Source organism: Lates calcarifer, linkage group LG2, assembly GCF_001640805.2.
Source record: "Lates calcarifer isolate ASB-BC8 linkage group LG2, TLL_Latcal_v3, whole genome shotgun sequence".
Classification (NCBI taxonomy): domain Eukaryota; kingdom Metazoa; phylum Chordata; class Actinopteri; family Centropomidae; genus Lates; species Lates calcarifer.
The window spans coordinates 19541080-19565666 of record NC_066834.1 but is presented as its reverse complement, the minus strand read 5'-3'; the positions used below and the strand labels follow the sequence as shown (position 1 = coordinate 19565666).

The following is a 24587-nucleotide window of genomic DNA, read 5'->3' as shown; positions in this document are numbered from 1 at the left end:
GTCTGTGCTGCTTTTTGTTTGATTTTGTGAGACTCCCATAACCCAACTGGTTTTACAGATGCCAAGGCAAATTTAAATGTAACATCTCATCTCACTTATTGTAAATGTACAGACTTTGCCTCATTTTTAAAAATGGGGGTTGACACAAATTGAAAGCCAAAGATTTCAATAAAGTATACACAGTTGCAGGAAACACAGTTTTACCATGAGGGGGAAAACTGTAGCTCAGTCAGAAAATCAAATAATACAGGACCCATTCCCGTTTCAATATCCTCCTCGATAAACATCAGTGGAAGACTCTTCGCTTTCCAGACAGCATTTCATTCAATCAAGTGCTACCTCAGACCAGGAGCTGGGCAGTAATTTATAGGGTTTTTACTGTTTATTTTGGCTTAATGTACATCAAGCAACATGCGCAAGCAAGAACTGACTCATTCATCATGACTCATCTCTGCATGTTTGTAGACAAATTATCAGTCAGTCCATATAAACAGTCAATATAATAAACCCTCCCAAACTCTGTGAAGATAAGGATACTAAATTTAATCCTTTATGTAAATAAGACTTATGTATTCCAATCCATTGTCTACATTGTAATAATCTGCAGTGTACTTATAATAATAATAATAATAATAATGATACCAGAGATGCTTTTAACAGGAGTATGTGCAGCTCCCATCCATCAACACACAAAGCGCAGATGATACATGTGATGGCTGACCTGCCTTCATTAACCATGCATGCCACATCCATGTCTTGTTTGATGGATAACTTCTTGGCACCTCAGTACATTTCAGTGAAGCACTTGACCTTTATCGATATGGCCCACTTCAATATACTGAGCAATGAAGGGCTCCTTCAATTTAATACATGATTGGTTTCGTCAAAAGCCTGCGCTGTGCATGAGTGAAGATCTGTTTAGATTTATGTGGCTAGCGTGTTGCTAAATGAATGAAATTAAAGGAACTCTTAAGATGAATGGAATGTTAAATAGCAGAAGATGAATAAAAGATTAGAGTGTACGCCCACTATAAATGCAGGTCAATTATTTTAACCCATGCTATTATTTAGACAAATGCTTGTTTCCATTACCACACGACCTGCCTGGTACCCCTAAATGGGAACTGGGTCTCTTCATTTGACAAGTAATTGTACACATATAGAATTTGTACTACAATGTGAGAGGTTTTAGACTGTAAGAAAAATACTTGGGATACAGCAGCCAGTAGCAATGGTAGAGTTGTAGTAGGAGAGGTGTAAGTTCTGTTATAATTGGTTGGCTTTGATCTGTGCACTCTGCAGGAGGCTGCTTATGATCCGTCCCCGGAGAAACCTCCTCTGTGGGCCTCCGACGGATCCCAAACCTCCTGGTTCTCATCGTTTTCCAGAATCGAAGACAACACACCCAGGAGCTAATCCTGATGTAAGGATTTCACTGATATTTGAAGGTCAGTAACTGTGTTTTTGGCCTGAAGCTTCCAGTAGCTGATATTTTGCACCGGAATTTAATATCTTTCCTGACTATCCTTGGTGGGACTTCCCTGCCAGGACTAGAAAGTTTCTTCTACTTGCTCCCCTAATGATGTTTTCATTTGAATTTCTCCCCATCCTCTGTTAGGTTCTAAGCAAAGACTGAACATTTTGAGGAAATATCTATTAGCATTTTTCTGACCACTTCTGCAGATAATATCTGTCTTGCTGTTTGATCTACTCCAAAGGTTCTTTTTTTTTTCAAACCAGAGAAATGTTTACTTCTGAGTAAACTTGACTCATTTCTTATTGAAAGAATTGACCAATTTATCCCTCCATCATAAAGATATCACATTAGAATTATACTTAAAACCAGTCAATAATGTTGACATATAATCAACATGAGGTATGTTTACACGGAGCTTAATAATCAGATTATAATCAGTTTAACCACCCAAACAGAATAAAAATGCTCAGTATAAACACCTCAGGCAGAATAAACAGGCCCAAACCAAACACAAAATTCATCTAAGGGGTTGATGAATGAAAGAGACTTCTCGCAGGAGATTGTACCTACTCAACCGAAATTATGTAGTGCAAGTCCAGGCATTTCGGCAGGACAGTCGCATAATGTTGCTTTAAATTGGAATTTAGAAATAAAAACAGTTTTTTAATTGTTGTCTCACCAACTGTTTAAAGGTATCATAATGTGAACATTAGGACCTGTGTAATCTTAAGCAAAACAACTTTCAAATTGTAGCATTTGAACACATATGAAGCCAATAACACTTATGCCTAACTTGCTATTCTTGTCGGATCGATAAGATAGGATACAGCATATTTAAAGTATGTGAAAACGCAAACACCAAGCAACAACGAGCTAATCACATGCACATACAGTAAATCATTTCTAGCTGTGCTCCTTTCCCAGGTGATTGTATCCCTGGTACTGACCATGAAAACCACCAATTGGTCAACATTGTTTTCAGTGACAGGCCACTTGTTGATTTGACTTCTTCTGTGCTACTGGGTTTTGTTTTGGATTTAGTCCTGCAGGGATTGGTTTGTTGTCTGCCTCTGTCCCCGAGAGAGTGTCTGTCATTCATAGCTGAACTGTTTATTTTTTGACCTTTGCATTCGTTGTATCCATCTGTCCTTTGGTTGGCTTTGTGAGCGGAGCCGTGTCCTCGGAGGCGAGGCGAGATGAAAGATTCATACGGGCGCACGCCGCGTGAGAGAGGTAGAGGGAGATCTCCACCAGAGAGAGTTAATTAGGATCTCCCTTTCCCAGGCAATCACTCTGCTCTTGACATTTCATCTCACTTTTTCCTGAACAAATCTCCCTACCACTGGAGGAGACAGGCAGAAAGAACAGTAGAGAGAGACGGAGAGAAAGTGCTTGACCTTGGTTAGGTGTTGTGATGCATTGCTGGTTTTAGCCCACATCAGTCTGCCTGCCCATGATAACGTTCAACATGAAACAGTGGAATAATCCCACTGCTCTCCAAGCAACCTGTCTCTAACAGCACTGCCTCCTTTTACCTGAAAGGAAGAGTCCTTTCTTTCCCCTCCTGTGCAAATCCATTATTTTGTTGAAGAAGCACACATGAATGTTCCATGGACCGATTTCAAAGGGTCCAAGGTTTTCCTGCTGCAAAATTAAAATGGTGAAACAGAAAAACACATTCATACGCAAATCAGTCCTGGTGGTGAGGTTAGAGAGAGTGCAGCGATACAATGAAAGAACAAAACAGGCCATCAACACTTAGGATTTTTTTATCTTCACATGACAATAGAAATAGGAAACATAATCATAGCTTGGCTAAATTGAAAACCTTCAGTGTTCAATGTGAAAGAGATGGATCTAATGATCAAACCGTAACAAGAGAAAGCCTTGGTCTGAGAAAGACAGAAAGAGAGCGTGCGCGTGTGTGTGTATGTGTGTGAAGAGGTAAAATGTGTTTATTGTCCCCATCTCCCTGTCTGTCATTTGAAATTGGAGAGAGCAGACTGCATTATTGGACACCAGTGCCAGTCCCAGCCAATGATGTGGCTCTGTGATAGATCTGTTTAATGCACACTTTATAGCTGGCAATCCCGTGCCGAGGATTTTTCAGAAAGCTGAAAGAGTGGTTATAGGTAACCTGCTCACAGAGAAAGGGGAAAATTACCGTTCTGAAATGACTTCAACCCAAAGCTCAAAAGCGGCAGCATGTCTCTCAGTCCTCAGAACCTTTTTGGCTGGGCTGAATTTCCTCACCTCTCAAAGATTTCATCATGATAGGAACAAAAAAAGAGAGATGAGAGAGAAACGAGTGGGAATACTACACACAAAATAAGGCAGAAATGTGACATACTGCTGGCCCTGTGACACAGGGATTTTACAGTCATTGATTCCTGCTTTTATGTAGTCACACATACTGGCATTTTTATAGCAGGCTGCCTGAACAAAAGTGTTACATTATTGTATACTGTGTTTTACTGTGTGATAAAGACAGACTCTGGCCTGTGCTGGGAAAATGCTCTTTTAAAGTGTAAAACAAGTGTGTTGCCTGATTCAACATTAGCTGTAATACTAAAGATAGAATCCTTATTTTACTTCTGATCGCACAGGCTTCTATGACCACAGCTACAACCTGACTGTTACAGCCATTAGCCACAGGTCACATGACAAAAGATCTGAGAGGTCATCCAATCAGTGATGGGTATTCAGCAGCCCTTGGCAGAGGTTGGCCACATTATGGATTCGCCCATTAAAACCTCTGTATGGATGTAGGTCAGCTGAGTTCTGACAGGTGTCGGTGAGATGAATGACTCTGTCACAAACACACACACACACACACACACACACACACACTTCCAACCTCACCACCCAGAGAGGGCAACCGCTGCCAGTAGGAACAGTAGTCATGGAAATGAGGGTCGCTAACCCTGCCATGCTTAATTCATAAATCTAGTGCTATGACCGCTGATGAAGCCAGAAGCCAGAGTTTTTAAAACTATTTGTTGTTGTTTTTTGCCATAAACAGTGATGATATCAATGAAATAATTAGTTTAACTTTTTCGCAGCGTATCACTTATCACATCTGTCAGCTTGGAAGTAATATGTTATGGTTTGTATTGTTATAATCATCCCTTCTTTCTACAGGATGTTGTTTTAGGAGCACCACTGTCAGATTGATTTCATTTACATTGCTGACATTTAATTAATGTTTTCACTAGAAGGAGAAAAAAAACAAAATGTTGCCATTTCTTGACAGTTATGTCAAGGTTTTGGCAACGCCTATTCTCTTCGAACATGTTGTACTGCAGTCAGAAGACAAGTTCACTTGTCAAAACTGAAGGTAACTAAATATGGCTAACAACGCTAATTGACATGTTGTGTCTTGTGTCACATACAAATGTGAGTGATTTCTCGTTTAAGACTCAGCAAGAAAACAAATAAGTATTTGCCATAATGTCTGACTAGTCCTCTAAATAATAAGCTAGGCTACTAAAATAGTACATTTTGGTCGTATCAGATAACAGCAGAACTGTTCTGACAGTGTTGACAGTGTGTGACATCAATGCGAAAACAACAACCGCAGCATTGCAGCTGAGGGCTATTGGTAGAACCTGAAGCTTTATAGAATGAGATATACTTTAAGTCCTGACCTAACTCTTAGTCCAAGTCCTTTATTTTTTTCACATTCTGAATACAGTTCCATTTTTTCTGTTTACCTTAGCTCAAGAGTTTTTAAGTCACTGAAGCCAACTGTGTGATACAGATCCTATGGAAGCTCCTCTAAGACCAGCTCTGCTTGTTGTGTTTGTTGGTTCAGGGTCACACACCTGTCTGTGGCTGACAGAAATACAATGAAATGTGTGAAAATGCAAGGAAGGTGAGTCAGATTCAGACTGCCTCAATGTGCCATACCAACCTTTGACAGACTCCTGATTTTTATGAGTCAGTTATTAATTACAATCAAGTAAGTTAAATCAGTCTGTCTTTGCACAACTGAAGTGCTCATCTTTGGTCAACACACTGTATATCTGACTAAAGTGGTTGAGTGGAAGAGTAGAGCATGTTTCATTTCTTCAGTACATCAGGAGTATTGTAATAATCAGGGACTAAATGTCATAACATATTCCATCATTGTAGAACACTGAGGCCTATCAGAGATCATGCGACAGGGGAGTTCCAGGAAATATGAATGAAAAAAGAGAAAAGTGAAGCAGAGGGAAAGGTAGAGGAATCATTCCACCCAGATAAGAGCATATTAGAGCGAGTACAAAAAGAAGATGAGAGCTTGTGATTCAGTCGGGAAAGGAGGACAAGGTTTATGTGGTTTTATACAGTCAAGAGAAGAGTTTATAATCAGGTACTTTATGGTGAGCAAAAGAAAGGAAATATGATGATTATATTTTAGAAGTACTGAGTTCAACTTAAAGTAATGATTGTTTTCCCCCCAACACAATTAAAATGATTTCAGTATAAAATCCCTCAATTAAAGACCCCATTCTTTTTAATGCCACTTTCTCACCATTTATTTAGTCCCCAGATTTAGCTGCTCTTTCATCACCACACAATGGATTATTTTCAGCCTTAAAGCTCTGATCTTGATAAGGCATCAAACGTTTGTCCAGAGACATTTCAAACAATGGCAATCTTGAAAGAGACAAATTATTACTATCAGCTCGCCTGCAATTAATTAGGATGTCATTTGTAGCGAAATGAAGTCAAAGAGAAATAACGGACGTATTATGAAACTAGCTAATTGTCTCAGATAATGCACGGCTTGGTGCGTGTGCTTTTTTCCTGCTCTCCCTGCCTTTTATGTCTTTGTTCCCCCCACGGCAGTTACCGTGTACATTAACAGCCATGTGCTCTGGCAGAGAGTCCTCAAGCAAAACACACTGAATCCCGTTCTGCTTGGTATTGTAAGCTCATGCATTAGGATGTTCTCTCTGTTAATATGAATCTCACCTAGTCTCAGTGAAGAGGTGTTGCCTCGGCAGCTGTTTCCTTGTAACCGTGGAAAATCATTGTGATGTCTCACTCTCCCCTAAATTACACTTCCTTTCTCCTTTCTCAAGCCTTTCTTGTTCACCAAGAAAATACCTTCCTCTAATGCGTGTCATGACCCCTGATATATGACCTTCTTACTGTTGGTTTCTTTTAACAGAAGTGATTGTCAATCAGTTTGTCCACCACTTTGGTCCAGACAGTAATATCTCATGGATTGCCATGAAATTTGGCACAGATATTCATGGTACCCAGAGGATGAATCTTAATGACTTCGGTGACCTCCCTGACTTTTTATCTCATGCCAACAACCGGTCAAACAGTATTTGTTGGCATATGATGCATCCTAATGATCTTTCTTCCAGTGCCACCATGAGGTTTACCTTTTTGTTTTTTAGTGAAATATCTCAATAACTGCAGGATGAATTGTAAAGAAATTTAGTGCAAATACCCATGTTCCCCTCAGCATGAACTGCAGTGACTTCTAGTCTCACCATCAGGTAAAATTTTTAATTTGTCCAGTACTAAGGTTTATGACCTGACTGAGGGCTGATTAGCAAATGTTACCATGGTAACTTGCGGTGAACATGGTAAACATTATACCTGCGAAACACCAGCATGATACCATTGTCACTGTGAGCATGTTAGCATGCTCATGTTAGCATTTAGCTTAACACTGTTATGTACAGCCTCGTGTATGTGAGCCATGTTTTTTCAGTCGTCTGTCTCATGTTTTTCTGAGGGAAGCTGCTGCTGCCTCTGCTCTGCTAATGTGCTACTATTGTTACCTTTGTCTCTTTAGTTTATTTATAGATGTCATACAGTATACAACATGCAAGGTACTTAGCAATATTATATTACCTATTTGTGAATGGGCTCTTTGTTGTGTTGTTTAGTTATTATTATTTTAGTGTATTAGTTTATCATTATTTTATTATTTTAGTATGTCTGTTAAGTTCTGTGTGTTGGAATGTCATTTTATTTGTCATTAATGAGGTGTGTGATTAGACCACAGGAAAAATTGACTCGCTTTTGATGAAGCTAATGGGAACATTAATAAATGACATGAAATTAAATTTGTGCACCAATTAAGCAGATTCAATTTCTCACCTTTCTGAGTAGCTCACCTGCTTTTTTAGCACTTTGTTCAGCACTTCATATCAAAGTATCCATGAGTTAGATCTGCTGAGTGTACATTAAATGTAGTAGTGTAAATATCCCCCTTTTTTTCTTTTGTAAATACAAAAGAAAAAAAAAACTTCCTTTCACACAGTATCCCAAAACTCCCTCCAAGTTTGGATGATAATTTAGCACTATACCTCACCCTAATGATTATTGATGTGTATTATCATTGAATGAAATGTGCTTAGAGTGCTTGAAATTGAATTGGGAGGCGTACATTTGCTTCGATGCTGCAGGGCAAATACCAAGAGTCATTAGATGCGCTTCTCAGATAAAAACGTAAACTCTCTTCTGCTGCAGAATTCAGCTCCCTCTGGCTGATAGAGAGCCTTATTAGGAAAATATTGTCTGACTTGTTCCTTCGCTCCGCTGTACAATTATCTTCACAGATGTAAGAAACAAAACACACAACAATCAACGTTGAGAATAGCTTCAAGTCAGAGAATTCAGTTTGAACAGGGCGTCTGTCTGAACCCCTCTGGATGCATGTAAATTTGGTAATCAAGAAACTGAAAGTCACTCACTCATAAAGACGAGTGACTGAAACAGACAAATTTTACAGCAATCACCTATTTTGACATCATTTTAAATAAACTTTAAGTATCTTAGATAACAGGAATATATTAACGCTGTGTGAATGTTGCAGATTAGCCTCAACCTTTAACGATAAACTTCTATCACAGAAATTAGTCTTTGTTTGATTCAAATTTAGTATAAATCACCTTTTCCTCCTCTGATATTTTTTTGTACATTATTTAACAAACACACACTCTCTCTCTCTCCCTCTCACACATACATGTGAAAGATAAATTGCAATGGCATCTCCCATTAGTCTGTAATTGACAAAGTTGTTACTTACTTAGACCTTTAGGTTTTCGTATAGGTACAGTATTGCATTTGTAAACTATTATACAGTTTACTTCAAAATGTGAAAATGGAAAAATATAAATGATTTAAAAAGAGTAGGCTTGATAGATTTGTTTGTAACTTTTCAACTTGGTTTGACACATAAACCAGCCAAAATAACATAGTCAATATTCAACTCTCCAAACAGGCCAGACTTAAGTCTTTATTAATTGATTTTTTATTTTTATTTTTTGGCCACTTGGGAGCAGATGAAACAAGCTGTAAACACGACACTGACATATTATAATTTTATATGTATGTATGTATATCACAAGCTTCTCAGCGAAAGGCTACTTCTTTACAGTTTCAGCAGACACTGAGCAGTCTTAGCATTCATTCTGAGTTTTGTTTGTGGTTATCTAGTTATAAGTTTAAGCCCAATATCCACCAAGTCCTCAGAGAAGTATCTGGCTATTCAGATGCTAAATGCTCCGCTGTGTTCACCATCTACTTGCTAACTTTGTCTGTCTGTTTGGTGCTGGGCAGGCAGCGTACAGTGAGTTTATCAAAGCATTTTGTGTGTGTCTGTGTGTGTGCGCACGCACTTTGTTTTGGTTTGTTTTGCTGTTGTTGTTTTGCAGAAAACAGCTGCCTGCTGCGGCGCTAATGAGAGCTAAACCAAAACATTAAACTTGTGGGTTGCATTAGTCACTACAAGTGAACTTCAGCTTATTACACATGGTCATTTCATCCATTTTTAATATGAAGAATATTCATTTTAGCAGCTATACATGTCTCCTCCCACAATAAAACACTTAGCTGAATTGAAATAAATGGACATGCTAACTACTATAGCCACTGTGCAGCAGGTGTGCTGACATTAGAAGTGTGTGATGAGTCTCCACTGAGCACCTGTCATGCAAAGTAAGATGACAAACACTGGGCAGACATCAGGTCTGTGAATCAGGCCTGGTTGCGTTTGTTGCATGTGTTCTGTTTTAATGAAGTCACTCATTTCCATCAGAACTCGTTGGAAGTAGGATCACATTCGTGAATCCCGTTCATTCATTCATTCATTCAATTTACTATATCAATTAAGCTACATGTGCAATAGATTAATCTATTTTGATGTATTCTATACATGTCTCAATTGTTTTTTGTATTTCAGATCATGTGCAAATATTGTACTGCATATGCATACAGTACACAGTATTTTATTTTAATTTTTGTCTTAGTATTAATGTGCTACTGTGGTTATTTAGCATATTATACATACATGCTGTAATCAATTTCAAAACGTTCTATAGGCATTTCATTAGTGTCTTGTGTAATTTGTGTAATTAATTCCCTATTTTAGCAGTACCTACCACAGAGATTGTTAAAATTCCATCTTGTTTCACCCTATCTTTTACCAGTGTAAGTTAAAATGTGACCAGATTTCTCGTGTTTATAAGACTCCTCTATTAGAGTCCTTTCCTGTCCTCCTGCTGCACTCTACAATACACACTCCACATCAGCATGCTCTTCTGCTGCTGTGTCGCTTGCTGACCACAGACGACCTCATCATTCCTCCAATCCCAGGTGAACTGGAGCAGCTGACTTAGTCTGAAGGCTGTCAAGCTCAAGATGTTATTGCCCCTAATAGGGAAGTTTGCATGGTAGACGCACAACAGAGCAAATAACTGCAAGAAATTACAGAAACCTTCAAGATACAGTGTTCAAACCTTTTCATTTTCCTTTCGCAAATCTTAAATTTCCCCCACAAAAACAGCACAGCGCAGTGTCAAAACCTCGGCATCAGACAACAAGAGTGATCAACGCTATTCATGAATCCACTGTCTGCTTTTTCACCACGAAGGTCAGAGGTCAGACACATTGTCTTACCTCAGAGACGAGGAGGCTCCCGTTCCAGCCACAAAATCCTTGCCCTGTCCACCTTGCTTTTGATTGCTCAGTCATGCAGAAGGTTCAGCAAATTATTCGTGATGATGTGTATCCCATAGTTTACGGTACCTGTTTATTTATAGCCTCATTGTGAAGTGCCCTCCACAGCTGAGAATGTATTTTCAATATGGAGTGAGGGGGGGATTGGTTTAGGAAAGAGCCATGAAATTTGTTCATGAGTACACACAATATAAATACTGATGCTACATGCATTTACATGAAAATTGGTATGATCTTCCACTAAATATAGGCTTTTTAAAAATATTTTTGAAAACTTATGTGGCTTTACTGAGTTGGCCTTCTCTTAATCAATAATTCAATCAATATACCGAGTTAACAGCATTCCATTTATAAATACCAATAACTTTTATTGCAACTTTCCAATCAGCTGCCATAACATTTTCATTTACTTTGGCAGAGCTGAAATGGAATGGATGCTTGTTGCATCTACTGATTTTATGCAAGTAATGTACCGCTAGATATGCCAATAATTAATCTGAGGTGTACATGATCAAAAATGTGGAATCTATCAACACACACACACACACACACAGCTATTCAGACAAGATCATGCGTACATCTGAGTGACAATATTAATCTGAATGAAATGATTGAAAATGTGAACAGAATTTGATGAAGTATTCTAATGTATTATGAAATTCATTTTTCTTTGAAGACTAGAAGATGTTGACCCGGAAAATGATTTTTTTGGTGCTTCCTTCAGGTGCATCAAGCATCTTAGTACCTGTTTACAGAGATGATTGTGACTATAGTGGCACTGTTGCTGAAGTTTGAATCCACCTTTAAAATGTTATTATTATGCAATCATAAGATAATAATTTAAAAAGGACAGAGCATTCCATGTGCATGGAATGCTCTGAGTTTATTAAAGTACTTCTTCTCTTAATAATTTTATGGGTAAATTACACATAAGATTGCGCACAGTACTTTTTTTAGTGTCCACATTAATGTCATAATTTAGTGTGTGTATTGTATAAACTGGGACAGAGTTGCATGTGAAGTCATAGGAGGATAGTTTCTCAAATCAGACTGGCCACCCCTTGTGACCACAAAGAGATGCAAATCGATGCAGCCACTTCCTTTGTAGTCTTCTTGCGTCTCTCTCCATCTGGATGTCTTGCTCCTTTGTAGGAGGGTTGGGGCTGGGGGCTCTTACATGTCTGTGTCCAGGGGCCTGTTGTTTCATAATTTGGAGTTGCAAATAGCAGCTGTTTATTTTATTATTTCATATTAGACTGTTTGAAGTTGTTTATTTGGCATTTACTTATTACACTGAGTAAATCCTGAAACTATAATGACTATTATTATTGCTACAGACAAGGGCTTTAAATGTGAGTCTCATATTTTTACTCACTTAACAAATGCCCCCCCCCCCAAAAAAAAAATCTCTTAAACTGTGCCCCATTATGCCCCCAACCCCATTCAGAAGTTTCTAAACCCAATATGTTGTAGTGTCCAAGTACTCTGTGGTTACAAATGTCTTCTCCAGTGTTTTTGTTTCTTTCTTTGTACCCACTTTTGAAAAAATACAGTCACTTGTGTACACAAACAGACCGGCTTGGTTTTGTCATCGTAGAAACACCATAGTTGCCTAAACAGCTGCATTAGTCTATCTATCATCTCTACTTTGATAATAGATTACCCAAAAATAGCTGCAGAAACAAAACCCTTTAATTGCAATATTTGGCATCAGCAAACAACTTGTGTGGGACAGTCAGCACGACCAGTACTGCTACAATTTGAGAACAAGAGAATTTAGCTTCTCAAAAGTCTTTATTTTTATTCAGTCATGTGGAGGATGCACCATAGTTCCCAGTGTGAAACAGTGCCAGGTCAAACTGGTTCTGGAGCAGTTTAAATTTTTGTTTTATTACTAAATCCACATTACACTGAGGGGTATACAGACCACAGCAGGCCACAGTTGCATTGTCAGAATCTGCGGCAGCATGTTTGTAGCATTTTCTGACCTTTTTATTTTATGCCTTTCACTTGGAATTCTTACAGAGGCGAGAGCTGATCTACCATTTGATCAATTTAGACAGATTTTATTTTTACATTACTCACAGTGCAAATACTGTATTTGTATTTCTGATCTTGATTGACTCAACTCATTCCATCCCTGCAATCTGCTAAGATGACATTTTGAATTGAAAATATTCTCAGCCTCAATAATGTGACATAATATTGCATGGACAGAATGTAAGCTCACTCTTAATGGAAGACAGTGTCAAGCACCTTAGGTTATGAAGTTAATAATCTATCCATAACAATACCACTTTTGAAACTGATATTTTGTGATAAATATTAGTAAGTAATATTATAATTTATCTGCCTACTTTTACAATCAGTACAGTTAATTATCATTGACCTCTCAGTCAGGGTTAGGAGTAGGGGGTTGGGTTAAGGCCAGGGTTTGGGGGGTGTGGGCTGAGGAATGGTTATGGGATTAAACTATTTGCTTTTCATTGATATACTGTATTAGATTTCACTTATTTTATTGCTGGCCTTGTTTCTAGTTGACCGCATATATTTTGTACTACGAGTCATATGAACTCATCTGAACTTGGTTTTTTTTTTTTGTTTTTTTTTTCCACACAGCCTTGATGCCACAGCACAGTGGCTTTTGACCGGTTGGCTGATGATTTCCAACAGTTAAGCTGTTGAGGAAACACATGGCTCAGTCTTCCTCATTTTCGCTGTGTAGGAAATAGAAGGGCTTTACTCAGGAGGAGCACTGACTCTCCTGTGTCACACACTGGGATCAGCTCTTTACCTGCTCTTACATAATCAAGGTCACAGAACTTTGAAACCCACAGAAGACATGTAGACAGAGCTGGCAAACTGTTCCCATGGGTCTCCTGTAGACGGTGTTGTGGCTGCTATAATCCATTTGGTCCCTGCACGGCTAGAGTGGCAGCTGTGTCTCCTGTACTCCTGCATTTTAAGTCTTTGACAAGGATGTACTTTGCCTCCTCTCCTGTTGTGATACTCACAGGCAGGATATGAAGGTGCAGCTGAAGCCTCCAAACTGGTGACTGGGGACATACAGTACGTTTGGCCTTTCTTGTTTGTAGATGACAACATATCTTTCATCAGGTTGTGACCTCCAATGTGCTCTCTGATAACGTGCAGCAGTTTAGGCCAGCAAGGGCTCCACTATTTTAGAGATTCAGAGAAATCTCTCTCCAAAATCACCAGAGAACTCAGGGATGTTCATGAACGGTTTCGTTCATGTTATGTCAGAGAATTGTGGCCTCGACATACGTTACAGCTTTCTATTCCTGTATTTCTAGGCATGCTAGCAACAGATTGCCGTGACATTGTACAGACATTGGTGTTCCTCTGACTTTTCCTCTAGCAGCACTAGCAGGTTGACATTTTAGATTTGTATCGAAATATCTCAACGACTACTAGATGCACTGCGATGAAATTGTATACAAACACATTCAAATGTTTGCTTTTACAAGTTAATGAGGATTGCATGAGCACACCATTCGTTTTGGTGTGTCTGGGGCTGAACTGATGCATTCTGGGAGGTGGTTCTGGTTCAGCCTGGCCTTCAGTTCCTCCAAAGGACTCGCTTTTGCAGAACATGTCCTTCAAGGACTCAAATGCTGAATTGGGACATAGCCATTATTATGATTAATTTTAGTTTTGAAATAATATCAAGTAGAGCAGGAGAAACTCATCTTGCTCAAGAGACTAATAAATTAGAAAGAAACAGAAAAAGAAGGACAAAAAAACAGAAGTACAAAACTTCTGAGGTCAGGGAGGAAAAACAACAATCCCAACAATTTTATGTATACATCTCTCATAAGAATAAAAAAGAACAGAGCTAAGTGTTTAGAATACAAAATTTTAGAAACTATATATAGTTACAGTTAACATTTAAATACATGGTAATGAGAATACACCTACATTCTTTGCATTCTGAAAATCAATAGATTAGCTAAAGTGAATCTGAATTACTCACTCTGAAATGTAAAAGTAGTTGTAGTTTAGTTGAGGCGAATTGCTAGCCAACTGCAGATGAGCTTGTTGGCTTAGTAGCTTCTTGCTAAGCTGACAAACCACCCAGTGGAGACCAGTCAACAACATGCATGATATGTACTATGTTTTTGGCAAATTATTTCTATCCAATAACATATAAATGTCCGGGAACTTTCAGACAACCATTTGAGAACTACAGTTTTTTGGTATGCAAGCTAGCTTCCCTGTTTTTTGTATCTTTTTCGCCCATTTCATGCAGTGCGAAAACAGACAAAAACTGCCTTTTCTGGTCCTATTTTTATTTTAAGAGGATTAGTTGCAAGATAACAAAGTGAAAACAAAATGTTCTATGAACTGTAAATTTGCATAGTTTTATTTTCATCTTGTTTTCTGGTTTTGACTCTAACACAATGCTGTGGAAAATAAAAAGCAAAGGAAAAATTGAATCTTAATCCTTTTTGACAGACAGAACATCACCATGAGACTGACTCCTGGGTTCAGTCTACTTCAGGTAGCAGTATTGTGTGAATGCCATGTTCATTCACAGCATTACATGCAATAGTAATGACAATGTTAAAATAATCCAAAGTGAAATACATTACTCACTTTGAGTAATCTAACAGAATATCTTACAATCACATTTAAGGGCATGCATTCTGTAATGTGGAGGGAAATACAATTTAAAAGTAACCCCTCCCAATACTGACTGTATATGAACACACAATGTGACAGTGCTGCAGAAAATAAAACTGCCAGACTACATTAGCGATGTAAAAACAAAGACCTCCTGCAAGAAATGAAAATGCAACAGAAGAGAAAGAGAGACTGTGTGTACGTAAAGAGAAAGAGAGAGTGAGAGAGAGAAAGTGTGTGTGTTGCGTGTGTGATCTCCATTAACTGCTCTTGCTCCGCCAGCCAACCAGGATCACTGTTGCCATAAAAGCCCACAGGTGAAGCAGTTGATTTTATACCTAAAAAGGTTTTAAATATTTCATTGATGGCAATGCACACATTACCTGTGGACTCATCATATTTATTTTACATGCCCATTTATAGCAAGTATGGTTTTTAAAGTGGAAGTTGTCATCTGTGAAATGGGCAAAGCAGAGTGCTCTCTTCAAATAGGAACAGATACATGCTTTTGGTATATTCAGTTACCATGAGAAATTAATGAGGACCCAAGAAAAGTATTTTTCCAAAAAAAAAAAAAAATCTCAGAGTTGCGGCTCGAATGCAGAGAAACTTAATATGTATTCTAGTTCAGGCTTGTATTGTCACACCTGTCAGACAGTCCAGTTCAGGAAAAGGATTCTGATTTTAAAGCTCTGCAGAGACATGATCCACCCCCCCACCCCCAAAACACACAGCAGCACTCATCATTTCACCACTCCATTTTAAAACACAGTAATTACATGACTCTACTCCATTCATTCACAGAGTCTAGACTAACATCAATTAATTTAGAAACTTCCACAAACAATCATGTGCTGCTAACTTTTGGAGAGCTCAGAGACCAGCCGCACATCCCAGCCCTCCTCACTCCCCACGGTTTGGCTCATAATAACACAGTGATTTGATCCTGTGGAGAAAAGAGGCACAGGCATCTGAATGAAACACTAATTAAGAAATTCAGTCATGTGTGAACGTGGCCATGCTAGTAGCATTCAGATGAAGTCACTCCTATCACCGCTACCTGCCCCCCCCCCCCCCAATCAATCAGATAAAGCTTTACATCTGAGGGGAGAGGATATACACAGTGAAGAGGGATGCTGCACTACTGACTAATACTACTGCTACTAAGAGGAAGAAAGAGGCAAAAAAGAATTATTATTTAGACAATACCAGTGTAAGCGGGTTACATTAATCTCTTTACAGTATATAACATTGCCAGGCCAAGCTACAAATCAGAATGAAAACAAGAGATTTCAAAGCAGGATTTGAAAAATGAAAAGTAAGCCAGTGACAAATAACGCATCTGACAGATGTGTACAGGCAGAGTACAGGACACAATGGGCCATTAAACCAAGTCAAGTGAAGTCGATTTATTTAGAGCACATTTAAAAACACTCACACACAGCACAAGCGCTCAATTAAAAAAAGAATAAAAGCCAATACCAAACAATAACCAAGAAGACAAAATAATAAAAACAAATGGGAATGAGGAGCTCTGACAAATATGTGGGTGCCATACCGTGAAGGGTTAGTTATAAAAGAATTTTTAAATGAGTAGGATTTGACTGATAACCAGTGCAGTTGAGATTTCAGTTTCTGTTAATGTTAAATGTATGTAAATATTAACAATGTATATAGGGTCCATTTTGAAGGGGTATATTTCTTTATTTCTTATTTTTTGAGGATTGGGTTTTATCACTATTTCACTATTTCTGTTGTGGAATGATTATGGATCAGGTAAACAGGAAAGAAGGTAAAATGATTGTGAAAGTGAACACAATAGGAATAGATGCAAGAAAAAAAGATGAGAGGAAGGAAACATAATTTCAAGGAAAGAAGGACATCATGTATTTAGTAAAGAAATGTATTGTCCAGGTTTGGATGGAAGATAAGGACTCTGCTGCCTGACATGGTTAAAAATGAGCATTGACCAGACACTTGACTTTGACACCATGAGATTCATACTAACAGAGAGAAGAGGTGGTAAAATCTAATGTGTAGACTTGATATCCGTTAGCAGGTTCAGTGCCTCGTTCAAGGAGACAACACTGCTGTTGAGAGGCTATTGTATGGACCAGACCATTTGCTTTGCAGGACGGCCATGCTAGCCACCACTTTCTATAGCAGGGACCAGAGCTTGACTGAAAGACACGCTGATAGATCCTTGATCATGTTCTGTCCAAAATCTTTTCTATGTGCCATTTTTCTGTAGGTTGTTTTGTCAGTGTAAACAACAGTTGTTTACATTGATAATTTCCTTGTAAGTTACTTGTTACATGGTTTACTAGTCTCTATATTGAGCATAACAATGTTGAACACCTTTCTGTATTTCCAGTTCAAGGTATGCTTTAATATTACATATAAGATTTTTGTATTTGTGCCATGCATATGTCTGGTTATTTATTTCTATTTTATTTATTTAAATATTATTATATTACAGTACATTTTATTATTTACATACCATTGTGGCTTAATTATAGATTTGTTGAAGTTGTGATGAACTTTAAGGTTGCCTATGTTTAAAACCGCTTATGTATGCCAGTCATGTCTGATAATGTAACAACCCAATTTCCCCACCAGGATTATTGTTTCATCTAATCCTATGAGCAAGGGGCTCCAAGCTGATCCACTAAGCTTTAGATCCACTTTTTTCCCTTTGTATCATAAGTATTTTAGTAGGTGTTTGATCCATTGGTCTCCAGGTGTTTAGCAGATCTTTACTGACCCGGTCAGCATTGAGGGCGCCAGCTTTTTCAACACCAGACCTCACATTTTCAGCGGTGTCAGCCGTCTGGCTTAGCAGGGCTTCTCTCTGTTTGGCTATTTTATGAGGCAGAAAATGCCTCCACAATGCAACTGTTTTATGATGCATTTCGAGCTTGGCAGTGACTGGGGTGGGGGTGGGGGCACTGTATTAGGTACTTGTAAAATCGATGTGCCAGGCCAGACTGGAGCCGCAGCTGATGTTTGGCTGCTCTCCTTGGCCCTCTGAGATCGATTCAATGGGAGATCTTTCATTCTTTCATTTAGCGATGCTTTGATTCATTTAACGTGCCTTAATGTACAATTTGCAATCACACATCTGCGATATGTGAGCCACAATGGGAATCAAACCCTGTCATGTTAACAATGTCAATAGAAGCTACTGTAGATCAGTGTTTCTGATGAGGCTCAGTTAAATACAAAGATCAGGGCCAAACAGGCCACAAATGAACCAGTTCAGGCAGGATTTGTGCACAGCAAGAAGCAGTGCCTTTATGACCTCAGCAATCAAATCAGTGATTGATTATTGCATTTTCAGGCTGATCGATTGCTAGTTTATTAATCCTTCCGTTCAAAGACAAACAGACAGACACAGACAGATTTATGCAAATATATAAATATTTACTGATGATGCCTCCACTAATTGACTGACTCTGACAGACTGATTGAGATTTACATCAGCAGCTCTGCACATAACTGAAATCTTCCTCTAAACTGTAACGGGTGTTCATTAACGTAATCAGAGTGTCAGCAGAGTGTGTGTGTGTATATCTGGAGTTGAAATGCACGTAGATGCACTGAGAGCTTCCAGTGGATGCTTTGCAGAACAGAGAGGTCTGATGTGGAGGGTGAGAGTCTGAGGCTAAGCTGTAATTGAATACCAACAGGAATGGTGTTTCTAGTCAGACCTCTGAAGGAGGATCTGACCTTGAGACGCTACTGCTGATAGACAGGCAACACAAAGACCCGGCTGGCTAATTAGATTAAAAAACATGGATCCCAAGGGATGGAGATGTGACAAGCACATTGATTCACTACATCTCCTCAATTTCCATGCCCCCACCCCCCTCTTCTCACCACTTCCCTTATTTTATCCATCTAAATGTGCTGGATATCTCAGCTCAGTTTTCTTTTTTCTCTGTTAAGACCCACCATATTTTTTTGAAACTGACAATTGATTTGATAAGTAGTGATAAAAATACATCATTTGTCTAGGATTTAGTGTTGTTGTCTTATGTATGATGTGTGATTGGTCTTACAAATGGTTTACTGTTATTGCAAAATTTCATTGACAGTAAAATATCACCACCATGACCTCCACAAATGTCATGTCTGAAGTCTTCTCCATGTATAAGGCCAAGCTGTTTTTGAATGGCAATTACCTGTAATATTAAAACATTGACAAACATATTTTTATCTGTTTTCCAGACAGTGTTACAGTAAATACATAAACACCACTGCTGATTGCACAGCATCAAATAATTCAGAAGACATCTTGTGTCATGTATTTGTTTTTTCTTTTAAAGATTAATTTAGCAGCCTTTAAAAACCCCTGGGTGTGTCTGTACACCATGACATCACTGTTGGGTGTGGTTAAAGGTGAAACACAGTTTTTTAACCAGAGATGGCAGTGAAATACTTCTTTCCAGGCTGTTAAGTTAGTTTTAAAGAGTCATCACTTGTTTCCACACAGCTGATGGAAAGACACCTTTTACACATTATTTGCTGAAGAGTACAGGTGGTGTTTTATTTTTCTGTTCTGTTCCGTTTTCTGTTCTCTCAATACTTTTTCTTTCCTACCCTGTCTGTGGCTCTTAGACCCAATGCCATTTGTTTCTACTGAGGACATAAATCTTTAAAAACCGACTGTATAGTTCATATTTAAAAAGGTTTTATCATTTGAAAAATCTAAATCAACTGGGCACTGTAGTTTTAACACATTTTACTCAAACATAAGTAAATGGGCACTACTTTTAGTTGGGGATTAATACAGATATGGTCACGTAGTCACTCTAGCTAACACTGCTAAAACCAGCTGTGAATTAACCAGGCCGCTAACTAGGTTAGCCAACAAAGTACACAGCCTTGTTTATCTAAGCAAAAAGAGAGCTTATTTGCTGTGTCTATGTATAGCTTATTTGATTTAGCAGCTAGTTGGTTGAATTTGACTAACTGGCTAAATTTGGTGGCAGGTATTAAGTTTGCTGAGAGAGGCAGTGTGCATGTGACTGACTGTAAGGGGAGGAGACAGTGATTCGTGACAACACTGTCCTGAAAAGTGCATTTATTAGATGAGTCGTGACATTATCAAATTACATTTTGTATGAAATAAAATTGTAACTACTGAAATGCTATAACCATATCATAATAATGAGTTGAGTTTGAATTATTTTTCAAAAATTATTTCTCTGCTGTTTGACACAGATTTTTCTATGATCTGTTTACGTCTTTGTTTATTTGATAATGTCTCTCTTAAATTTATTTATTCAATATTGAACAGTTTTGGCCTCCATAATATTACGCTTAGGCTACTGTGGCACTATTTGTTAGTAGAATAGATTCAATCCCTCTGTTTTTTTCATTGGATATTATTGATGCTAAGAGAAATGTCTCCAGAATTTACCTTAAAAGCAGTTTGCTTAAGAGACACAAATGCCATGACTTTTGGATGTTTTACATAGCTCAAACTAGCTAAGAGGAGGGACTGGTGACTGGAGCTTGTGGGAGTATGATTCAGGCTCCTGTTGGGGCAGAGCAGCCATGCTGGCACCCGAAAAGGCAGAAACATCAATTAAAGAGGTGGGGGGTGGGGGTGGGGGTAACCCTCAGCACAAACCTAGTTAGAAAGAGCTGAAATGCATAATCATCTCACTCTCTCCCTGGTCCTGCTCTCTAATTAAGCCATCTCCTGTTAACAAGGCTTCAGGCCCTGCTCTCTTTGGAGGGATAGACTGAAAGGACACCATGCAAATGCCTGACAGTTAATCACTAGGCTCTTACAGATTGATCAAAGACCAAAGAGAAATGTCAAACGAGCAAACAGCATATGCTTACTTTTCTGATTAAATGAAGAGGCCTTGATAAATAGTAATAAATTCCGGTCAGAACATTTACAGCACCCCCATTTTGCCAGTTTTTACCAACATTTACACAGAAATTTAAGTTCAGTGAAGATTTGCAATGGAAGTAAATTAAGCAAACAGTTCCTCTAAGTCTCCCACCTTTTGTTGATTACTTATAAACCTCCTGTCTGTACAAAGGCAGTATGAGAACAAACTGTTCCTGCACCCTCTGATGCATTATTAGGACGATACTGTACTGTAGGTGGTCCTGTGTATTACTATCTGAATGATGAGAAAAAGGCAGGTAACGCAGGACAGACCGGGTGGTCAGGTGTTCATCATACAGCAAGATAATGACCCAGAACATGAGAGGAAAAGAACCAGATGGTGGCCTCACATGATGGAAGATCAGCACAGTCTCCAGACTTAAATCACATTGAGCTGGTTTTTGGATGAACTGGATAGAAGGTGATAACATAGGCAACTTACAAGTGTAACACAAAAGCGCTGCAAATGATGGAAATGCTTCATTTCCATTATTATTTATTTGTACTGGTGATCCATACAGGCTGTACCCCACCTCTTGCCCAGTGTCAGCTGGGATAGGCTACAGCCCTCCCACAACCCTTAACAGATAAGTGGTATAGAAAATAGATGGATGGATTATTTATTTGTTCTATGCTTTACACTGAGATATTATTCTGTGTAAATTTCAGTAACAACTGGAAAAATGGAGGTGTTCTAAAACTTTTGACCGGTAATGTAGAGGATTATTGTTGATTGATCTTTTTTCAAAGCGGAGTATAATCCTGCTATAACGTGCACGTTTTATGATCCTATTTAATACACTGAGAGGACTGTAATTCTCTCATCAGCTTAGTGCATACAGCATGTCTACCCATACACAAAGGAAAGAACGAGAGACATTCATCTGCCTGATTAACAACTTCAGTCATTGTCTTCTTTAATTACAACAAAGTCAACAGCTCCATTACTTCCCCTTCTATCTATCTTTCATCCCTGCACTCTCTGAGGATTGTGACGTTGGAACAAAACACACCAGGCGTTAGTCTCATCTGTAGGCCAGCGAGAGGGTCTGCTCCCGCACCGGAATGTAATCAGCATTCAGAGGGAGACAAGAAATCGAGACATCCAACCAAAACATGTATCCGTGACTCCTGTTGGTAATTAGTGTTCCGTCTGCCAATTGGACTCCCTTCTCTACCGGAGCAACTGCTGTTGTCCTTGAAATTGATTTGCTCGACGTCCAGCGAGCAAGTCAACCAGCAGCCTCAGTCAGTAAACCAATCAGTCAGTCAGTCAGCTGCTCAACCATTCCCTAAGTCAGCTAGTAGGGCCACAGTATCTGTCAGACCGTAAACCAGCTGCTAAACAAGAGTTCAAAAAGTTAATCAGTGAGTTATCCTGCAGATAAACAAGTCAGTAAGTCAGTCAGACAGCTCTCCAGTCGTGCAGTCCATCTACATGTCGACTAGTCAGTCAATCAGTCAGTTAGAGGGTGATTTATCAAACATGTATCAGTCAGTCGTCTCCTTGTCTTGTGTTATAGTGGCCATTCTGAAGCTGAGACAGCCTGCACTAATGCCGCGTGGCTCTAGGAAGGGAGTGATTGATGAGATGATGAGCATAACAAATGATCTAGTTCGATCAGCGCGGTTCTAAAGCAGCACAATGAGAGTTATGGCTTGTCATTAATGACTGTAACGTTTAACAACAGCTATAATATCACTCTGTAGCGTGGATGAAACCACATTAAGAGTGATAGAGATGATAGTGGTAATTTACTTTAGATTATCTCCCAGCAGGGGACAATTTTGGACATTATGTTTTATCTAAATTGGGGCAGCTGTGCAGTAGAGGTTAGAAAAGCAGGCGTATGATTGAAGGGTCAAAGGTTTGAATGAGGAATACCAGATGGGGAAATCTGGGTGAGGAAAGTCAACTAGGAGCACTCTCAATTCCTAGCATCAAAGTGCCCTTGAGCAAGGTACTCAAGGCAGGCAGTTAACCCTAAAGTGCTCATGTAGGAGACCGCTACACTGAGCAGCTCCTGTTTAAAAAGGGATTTAAGTGCATAAATAAAAAATCAGCTCCATCCTCAGCACATTTCACGTGAATCACTAAAGGGTGATAGATATTCTTACTGAGTTATGTGATAAAATTGTGTCAGCAATGTAGACACTTACACAGCCAGGCCAAAAATGGATGCATGTGTCTGTACTGTAAGTCATTATGGCTAAAAGCACCAAATGGTATAATGGTATGTTATTACATATTATACTTGGGCTTCTCCCTCCCTCTTTAGATCCACTCAAATGCCAGATACAAAGAGAGAAATAACAGCTCACTGGATATAATGACACATTTTATTAAGCCACATTATTTCATAACCCCAAAGCATGTGCAGGAATACTAATACAAATAGGCCTGTATCCTTGGAGTAACGTCCATGTTGGATTATTCTGCGCCTCAGGATTTATGTGCAGTACCAACATTTAGTGCAAAAGCAGGAAGTTAGGAGCCATGAATGGGCGTTGAGGCAAGGTGAGGTTGCAAGTGTAGCTTTCATAATCAGAGTTTACATGTAGTCACAAATCTACAGTTTACCTTTTCCCCCATTTTTATTAATCATAACCACTATCATGCCACTCACGGAAACCTGCAATAATAAAGTGTGTGTAGAGCTGTAATACTTATGCGTTCTGAGTCAGTCACACTGCAGATAAATGTGCTATTAACCACCCAGCTAAATTTGAATGGTTAAAAAAATGGCAAATGTATAAAATTAGGTTTCAAAATCATGACAAAATAAGGAGTTCTCTGAAGGTGCTGAAGCCACACCCACTCAAATAGTGCACCACAGTGACACTTAGCACCCTGCTAGCATCCTGTTAGCACCACGACCCTGAAAAATGGAAGTGGAATGTGTATAAATTACATTTTTGTTGATCTAAGGACTCAAGAAACAAGTCACACTGTTTATACAGTCATATCAGTGATGTTTATTAATATAGGGTAACTTGTGTATTATTATGGCAACGGGTGTGTTACTGCCTTACTCTAATAAGTTTGATCCCTCATTTTCAAGAGGATATACACAGAGACAGACAGTGAGCAATGTCAGCGAGACGGGGTGAAGGTGGCTTTTCACAAAATTAATCCACCTCCTCTTATTGCCTTAAAGTTAAAATAAGGCGATGACGGTGCTGTCCTGCAAACTCTGGCATCCAGGGAAGATGCATCTGCGGGACAACAGCATAGCCAGCTAGCAAAGCCTATATTAACTGAGCGGTTGAACTGAGCAGAGGCACTGACATTAACGCAGCGCTGATATTTATAACGGTCATAGTTTTAGGACCGGGGTTATGCTGAGTGGTGGCTCCAGTGCCACCGTTTTAGACCCACCCATAAAATCCTGAAAATGAAACTGATGGAAAACTGTGAAAGGACCTAACTCCACAATGCATTAATACAGAGTTTATAGTCTTTACAAGTTTTAAGGAACTGTTTTCTAATATAAATAATGTGTTTAGAGACAAACAAAGATATGACAAGCTTATTAGCTTATTACTGTTGTTACTGTTGTTTACAGTTAGTCAGTATTCGCTCAC

At 38.8% G+C, this 24587-nt stretch overlaps 1 long non-coding RNA gene across 1 annotated transcript in view; it reads left to right on the top strand.

Moving 5' to 3' along the window:
- Window positions 1–24587, top strand: part of LOC108897716 (uncharacterized) — a 53389-nt gene that overhangs the window by 18036 nt on the left and 10766 nt on the right. The window contains exon 2 of the long non-coding RNA XR_001963345.2: window positions 1303–1448. This is a non-coding gene — a long non-coding RNA (uncharacterized LOC108897716). The remainder of the gene's footprint in view (window positions 1–1302; window positions 1449–24587) is intronic.